Consider the following 8488-nt stretch of genomic DNA (forward strand, 5'->3'; position numbering starts at 1 on the left):
CCCTCTCCTACCCCTCCCTCCTCCCTCCCTGCCTCTCCTTGCCTCCTCTCCTACCCTCCCTCCCTCTCTCTCTGCCTCCCTCCTTACCTCCCTCTCACTACTACCTCCTCTACCCTCCCTCCCTACCGCTCTCTGCCTCTCCTCCTACCCTCCTTCCCTCCTCTCCATCCCTCCCTCCCTGCCTCCTACCCTCTTCCCTCTCTCCCTGCCTCCTATCCTACCCTTCTTCCCTTCCTACCATCCTTCCCTGCTCCTCTCCTACCCTCCTTCCCTCCCTGCAACCTCTCCTACCCTACATCCCTACCTCTCACTGCATCCTCTCCTACCCTCCATCCGTACCCCTCACTTCCTCCTCTCCTACCCTCCTTCCCTACCCCTCACTGCCTCCTCTCCTACCCTCCTTCCCTACCCCTCACTGTTCCTCTCCTACCCTCCTTCCCTACCTCCTCTCCTACCTCTCCCTGCCTCCTCTCCTACCCTCCTTCCCTGCCTCCTCTCCTACCCTCCTTCTCTACTTCTCCCTCCTCCTCTCCTACCCTCCTTCCCTACTTCTCCCTGTCTCTCCTCCTTCCCCTACCTCCTCTCCTACCCTCCTCCCTCCCTCCTCTCCTACCCTCCTTCCCCCCCTCTCTCCTACCTCCTTCCCCCTGCCTCCTCTCCTACCCTCCTTCCCCCTGCCTCCCCTGCCTCCCTCCTTACCCTCCTCCCCTACCTCCCCCTGCCTCCTCTCCTACCCTCCTTCCCTACCCCTCTCCTACCTCCTCTCCAGTGTCCTAGTATTTGAACCCAGGTCTGCTCAGGACCACCGTGCCTCCTACCCTCCTTCCCTCTCTCCCTGCCTCCTACCCTCCTTCCTCTCTCCCGCCTCCTATCCTACCCTCCTTCTTCCTACCATCCTTCTCTGCCTCCTCTCCTACCCTCCTTCCTGTCTCCTCTCCTACCCTCCTCCCTCCCTGCAACCTCTCCTACCCTACATCCCTACCTCTCACTGCATCCTCTCTACCCTCCATCCGTCCTCACTGCCTCCTCTCCTACCCTCCTTCCCTACCCCTCACTGCCCCTCTCCTACCCTCCTCCCTACCCCTCACTGTCTCCTCTCCTCACCTCCTTCCCACCTCCTCTCCTACCTCTCCCTGCCTCCTCTCCTACCCTCCTTCCCTGCCTCCTCTCCTACCCTCCTTCTTACTTCTCCCTGCCTCCTCTCCTACCCTCCTTCCCACTTCTCCCTGTCTCTCCTCCTTCCCTACCTCCTCTCCTACCTCCTTCCTCTCCTCTCCTACCCTCCTTCCCCCTGCCTCCCCTCCTCCCTCCTTCCCCCTGCCTCCTCTCCACCTCCTTCCCCTGCCTCCCCCTGCCTCCTCTCCTACCCTCCTCCCCTACCTCCCCGCCTCCTCTCCTACCCTCCTTCCCTACCTCCTCTCCTACCTCCTCTCCAGTGTCCTAGGATTTGAACCCAGGTCTGCTCAGGACTATGTTGTCTACTCTATACAGGCAGCAGCTGAGCTTTTAAAAGCATACCTAGAGGAGAGAAACCTCACTACCTGGCTATATCCTCCATTATAGTAACAGAGCACCTATGATATCTGGGCTACCAGGACTTGGCTTCTAGAGCCATATATCTGGCTACAGACTTCTATCTAGAGCCATATATCTGGCTACCAGGACTTGGCTTCTAGAGCCATGATATCTGGGCTACCAGGACTTGGCTTCTAGAGCCATGATTCTGGGCTACCAGGACTTGGCTTCTAGAGCCATGATATCTGGGCTACCAGGACTTGGCTCTCAGAGCCATGATATCTGGGCTACCAGGACTTGGCTTCTAGAGCCATGATATCTGGCTACCAGGACTTGGCTTCTAGAGCCATGTAATCTGGGCTACCAGGACTTGGCTTCTAGAGCCATGATATCTGGGCTACGAGACTTGGCTTCTAGAGCCATGAATCTGGGCTACCAGGACTTGGCTTCTAGAGCCATATATCTGGGTTACCAGGACTTGGCTTCTAGAGGAGCATTGACCACGTGTTAAACTAACACACCCAACATGTGGACAGATTAGACAAACATAGCCAGTGCTATTGTAAATGAATAAATCATCCAGAAGTATTCTATAAAAAGAGTAATACGGTGCCTTACATATATGCCGTAGGCTGGACAGCTAAATCAAATAAACAATTAAATTCATTCTGTGTCTCCAGAGCTGCCACGTGCCTGCTGTGTGTGTGTCTGACCGGCTCTGTGTTACTGTGAGGAGGTCGTTCCAGAGATGACTGCTGTGCCCACCCTGCCCAAGAGACCGCCTATCTCACGCCCGTTATAACAAGATCAAGAAGATCACCAATAAAGACTTTGCAGATATCGGTAGGGGGGGGTTGAAACTTCAGGGAAACTCCCCACAGCTCTGAATTCCTGAGGGGGGGGGGGGGGTTCTCCAGATATCCCGGGTTGAATGATTCCTAGTTGGAGAATTTCCTGCCTGCTTATTACCTTGAGAATCCAGATATAACTTCAAACTGGGATTTATAGAAACCTAGGATCTTTGGGAAAATGTACAGTACTTTGCACGGTGATTCTGTCTTTCAGGTTTCCTTTGGCTTGCCGTCTTCTCAAACATTCTTCACACAGTCTCCCTAATTCACTAGCTGGAAAGACAACCACGTTGAGGAAAATTTATTCAGGAAATTAAGAAATAAAGATAAGATGGACATTTTCATAGGGTGGATATATAAATGCTTCCTTTAGTTGGATATATTTGTGGATGTTATGCGGGCCCCTCCAGGCCCCTCTCCAGGCCCGGCCCTCCACTGATATAAGTAAAAACACAGCTAGATTTAAAAGCTGACGAGATGTAATTTTTTGGGCAAACTCTTCCAGGTCTCCATCTTGTCTTTACATTTGGAACGCAGAAGTTTAAAAAGGCCTAACTGTCAAAAAGGAAGCTGCTCAAATCATCCATGTGTCTGGCGTGTACCATGTGGGCAGACCACATCTAAATATTGCGTAACTCACTTGATCTATGAGAGGCCTATAGCTTAGTAGTGTTGTGTTCAATAAAACAACAATGGTGCAGTTTGTAACCTCCAAAATTGACAATTAGGTTCTAATTCATTCTACGTCAATGACTCTGAAGAGAATCGACCCGACGTGGGTTTATTCTCAATCTATATTGAGTAAAAATCAAAAATCTAACTTCTATTATAATTCTAGTTTTTTTTGGGGGGGGGGGGGGCTTTTCTTCCTCAGTGACTCTGAAGAGAATCGACCTAACGGGGAACCTGATCTCAGAGATTGAGGAAGGAGCGTTCTCTAAACTGACCCTGCTGGAGGAACTCAATTTGGCTGAGAACCAACTGGTCAAGTTACCCATGCTGCCCGGCAAGCTCACCACCTTCAACGCCAACCACAACCGGCTCAAAACCAAAGGGGTCAAGGCCAACGCCTTCAAGGTACAGTGAAAGGACATGAAATACAGATCGATTCCTGGCTGCTTTTATTGAGTGCATTGTTTCACCCCAAAAGGTCTTCGTCAGGCTTGACATTGTTCAAAACCTTGCGTGATAATGTCTATGTACCTTAGGTGCTTGACTGAGGCACATTAGGTGGCTGATTTGAGCTTTGCCTGGACAACGCCCCGCCTGACCCCTTGGATTTCTTCAAAAATGTTCACATTACTACAAAGTGGGGTTAAAATTCTGTGAATTGGCCTCCCGGGTGGCGCAGTGGTCTAGGGCACTGCATCGCAGCGCTAGCTGTGCCACCAGAGACTCTGGGTTCGCGCCCAGGGTTAAATCCCTGAGCAGTTACATTCCTGTCCTGAAGCTAAATTCAGAAGGTCGACGGTATCTGTGATGTTTCTAGGTGGTTTAACAAATCATCCACAGCATAATTATTAACTATTAACGTGCTTAAATAGATACTCAATGTCTGATTTGTTATTGTTTCAACCATCTACCAATCACTGCCCTTCTTTATGAGGCTTTCCAAAAGCTTTCTGGTCTTTGTTGTTGAATCTGTGCTTGAAATTCAAGTACTTGACTGAGGGACCTTATAGATGTTGTATGTATGAGGGACAGAGGAAGGGTTAGTCATTCAAAAAAATCATGTCAACCCCTATTATTTCACACAGTGAGTTCATGTAAATTTATTATTATGTGATTTGTTAAGTCAAATTTGACTCCTGAACTAATTTAGGATTGTCTAGAAAAAAATATTTTTTGTCTGGAAAAAAGGTTTGAATACTTACTATATTTAATTATCCATTTTTTATTTATCTAAGGAAAAATCCACATCCACTTGTCTCACTTTGACGTTACAGAATATTTTGTGTAGATAGTTACAAATAAATCCCGTTTAATCCCACTTTGTAACACAATAACGTGAAGAAACCCATGAATACTTTTGCAAGGCACTGTATTGCTGTTTGTTTTGGTCTCACTGTTTCCACCGTGCAGAGAATGGAGAAGCTGATCAACCTGTTTCTGGGAGACAATGCACTGGAGGCTGTACCGGTGATCCCGGAGAGTGTCCGTATTGTCCACCTGCAGGTCAGTAACACATACGGTTTTGACTTCTGGTTAGAGGCTACTCCGTTGGAGGATTCCCTCTCTATTTACGACGGGAATCCTCCAAAAGTGGATTTCTGAAAAACATGAGAACTTTGGGAAAGTTCCCAGAATTGTGCGCGACTCTAATCCCGACCGCGACTCTAATCCCGACCGCGACTCTAATCCCGACTCTAATCCGACCGCGACTCTAATCCCCGACCGCGACTCTAATCCCCGACCGCGACTCTAATCCCCGACCGCGACTCTAATCCCCGACCGCTTGACCCAAATAGTTTTGCTGGCACCATCGGAGGGTCCTTAGAGTAATCATGATTCTAACTTTGGTCCTTTCCATCTTCTCTCTACCACACAGAACAACAACATCACGAATATCAGCTTGGAGACGTTCTGCAAGGGCAACAACACGTACTACGTCAGACCCAACCTGATGGAGGTCAGGTTGGATGGGAACCCAGTGCTGTTGTCCAAGTACCCCAACAGCTTCACCTGCCTCAAGTCTCTCCCCGTCGGACAGTACCGCTAAAAAGACTAAACTCCCTTGGGGGGAAAAAGGTCTTCTGTTCTGACGCCATTGTGACTTCCTGGTTAAATAAAAGGTTCAGTAGAAGTTCTACAGGGGCGTATACAGTCAGGTAAACATTTTATTATGAACGTTGCGGATAGACAGCCATGTAATGAATAGATCCAACACGATTCCTTATTCTACTTGACAAAGACAAGACCAATCTACACCATACATTCCATTTATGTCTGAATGTTCTTCTGTAAAAATTGTGCCCAGGTCTTTCTTTCTCAGTCTCTTTCAGAATGACTAGCGGCTGGGACTGAAATGTTAGTAATCTCACATTAGCAAACTAGTCTACGTTGACTACAAGGCTTTGAACGGATCGCCTGTTTCCTGATTATAAAAAGGTTATTTTACATTTGTTCAAGTTATGTTCCAAGACCAAATCAGCTAAGTAGTCAGGAAGACTTTGTAAATACACATTTTCTATGAATGTTTTCTTTTGGATAGTGTTTGACTTCTTTAAAACGTTGAGTCAAGCTTTTGGCTTTCCTCCGAATTCTGTGAATTACTTTCATGTAAACTGGTTCCTAACTTAACAACTCAAGTAGAAGTTGATGAGAAAATATATATCTTTGAAATACGTATATAGTGATGTGAACCTAATGTGACTGTGCTCACAATATCGTACGCTTTGATATTAAAAATGGTCAAATGAGAGGAGGTATTATTTTCTTAAGTCCTTTTTTTTTCTTCAATCATAATTACTCATTTTAGAAATTATTACTTATGTGAATAAACAAACATGATGTACACTTTTTTTTATTTTTTTTTAAGCATCTTCGGCTGGGTTTTTAAATGTTTTAATTACAAATTAAATTAAAAACTCTGCTTTGACACGTCCATGCATGAAAGTCAACCAAACAACAACAAAAAACGTTTTGTTTTCCAGTGTCATTAATAAAACAACAAACTATTAACTGCAAGAGAAGCAAATATCTACGGTTTCAGCACACATGTAAATATGGAAAAACTGGGTTTATGTTATTCCTTCAGACCAGCCAACTCGGCAGAGACACGACCGCTACATCCTCCAAGTAGGAGAATGGTTTCCACATGGCCCCGCAGTTGGGATTTCCAATCTTTCATTAGAGTCCTTTACCATCTTGATATAAAACATGCTTGCAGATCTCACACACACACACACACACACTTCAAAATCATTCATTATCTACCAGCCAATATGGGAACAATCAATCATAAATTATCTCAAATCTGCCAATATGGGAACACTCATAAATGACCTACCAGCCAGAAGCTGAAGGCAAATGACTGGATCCTACTGTGTAGGATTAGGATCAGACTATTTCACGTGATATAATAGTTACTAGACACTGAGTGGACAAAACATTAAGAACACCTGCCCTTTCCATGACAGACTGACCAGCTGAAAGATATGATCCCTTACTGATTTCACTTGTTAAATCCACTTCAATCAGTGTAGATGAAGGTCGGAGATAGGTTAAAAATCCTTCTTTAACCTTTGAGACAATTGACACATGGGTTGTGTGTATGTGTGTCATTCAGAAGGTGAATGGACAAGACAAAATATTTAAGTGCCTTTGAACGGGGATATGGGTAGTAGGTGCCAGGCGCACCGGTTTGTGTCAAGAACTGCAACGTTGCTGGGTTTTTCACGCTCAACAGTTTCCCGTGTGTATCAAGAATGGTCCACCACCCAAAGGACATCCAGCCAACTTGACACAACTGTGGGGAAGCATTGGAGTCAACATGGGCCCAGCATCCCTGTGGAACGCTTTCGACACCTTGTAGAGTCCATGCCCCGATGAATTGAGGCTGTTCTGAGGGCAAAAGGGGGGTGTAACTCAATATTAGGAAGGTGTTCTTAATATACACTCAGTGTATATACAACTGATATAATGAGTATATTTGTATGTATTATGGATCCCCATTAGTTCCTGCCAAGGCAGCAGCTACTCTTCCTGGGGTTTATTATGGATCCTCATTAGTTCCTGTCAAGGCAGCAGCTACTCTTCCTGGGGTTTATAATGGATCCTCATTAGTTCCTGCCAAGGCAGCAGCTACTCTTCCTGGGGTTTATTATGGATCCCCATTAGTTCCTGTCAAGGCAGCAGCTACTCTTCCAAGTCAGTAGCTACTCTTCCTGGGGTCCAGCAAAATTAAGGCAGTTCATACAAATTTTTTAAACATTACAATACATTCACAACACACTGTGTGCCCTCAGCCCCTAATCCACCACTACCACATATCTACAGTACTAAATCCATGTGTATGTGTGTGTATAGTGTCTACCCTGGGGAATTGCTGATTCTACCTGGATTATGTTTGAGAGGCTTCCATTAAAGAACACCCTCTGAGACAGGCAACTCTTTATCCACATTATAGCAGGGGGTGTAAAGCCACAACACGTTTTTCCAGCAACAGACTATGATCGATAATGTCTGTACTGCACTGAAGTCTAACAAAACGGCCCTCACAATACTGTTATCAATTTCTATCATCCAATTATCAGTCATTTGTGTATATCATCAGATATTAGTGCTTTTCTTATAGGACACCATTGTCTTTATACACTGAATAAAATTTTCCATACTCACAAAAACCTTATTTCTCTGAAATTTTGCACTAAATTTGTTTACATCCCTGTTAGTGAGCATTTCTCCCTTGCCAAGATAATCCATCCACCTGACAGGTGTGGCATATCAAGAAGCTGATTAAACAGGATGATCATTACACAGGTGCACCTTCTGCTGGGGACAACAAAAGGCCACTTTAAAATGTGCAGTCTTTTTTAGAGAATTTGGCAGTACGTCCAACCTGACTCACAACCGCAGACCACGTGTAACAGCCACCCGGACAGCTGATGAAACTGAGGACTATTTCTGTCTATAATGAAGCCCTTTTGTTGGGGAAAAACTCATTCTGATTGGCTGGGCTTGGCTCCCCAGTGGGTGGGACTATGTCCTCCCAGGCCCACCAATGGCTGCACCCCTACCCAGTCATGTGAAATCTATAGATTAGTGCCCTAATTAACTTTTTTCAATTGACCGATTTCCTTATATGAACTGTAACTCAGTAAAATAGTTGAAATTGTTGCATGTTGCGTTTATAATTTTTGTTCAGTTTATAACAGATATGGTAACAGTTGGGTTATTCAGCAGTATTGCAAATGCATCTATATTGACGTGTTGAACAGCCAGAGGGGAACAGAACCTGTTGATTGGATCATGTTCACAACTTTATCGATCACATTATTGATCACAGTAATAATCGCCACAGAGCCCGTTACTCTCATCAACAGATTATTGATCACAGTAATAATCGCCACAGAGCCTGTTACTCTCATCAACAGATTATTGATCACAGTAATAATCGCCAC

At 45.5% G+C, this 8488-nt stretch overlaps 1 pseudogene; it reads left to right on the forward strand.

Annotated features, from left to right (window-relative positions):
* LOC112073755 (mimecan-like) overlaps positions 1–5882 on the forward strand; it is a 19975-nt pseudogene extending 14093 nt beyond the window's left edge.
* Positions 5883–8488: the final 2606 nt, after the last annotated feature.

Source organism: Salvelinus sp. IW2-2015, unplaced genomic scaffold (assembly GCF_002910315.2).
Source record: "Salvelinus sp. IW2-2015 unplaced genomic scaffold, ASM291031v2 Un_scaffold2353, whole genome shotgun sequence".
Lineage (NCBI taxonomy): Eukaryota > Metazoa > Chordata > Actinopteri > Salmoniformes > Salmonidae > Salvelinus > Salvelinus sp. IW2-2015.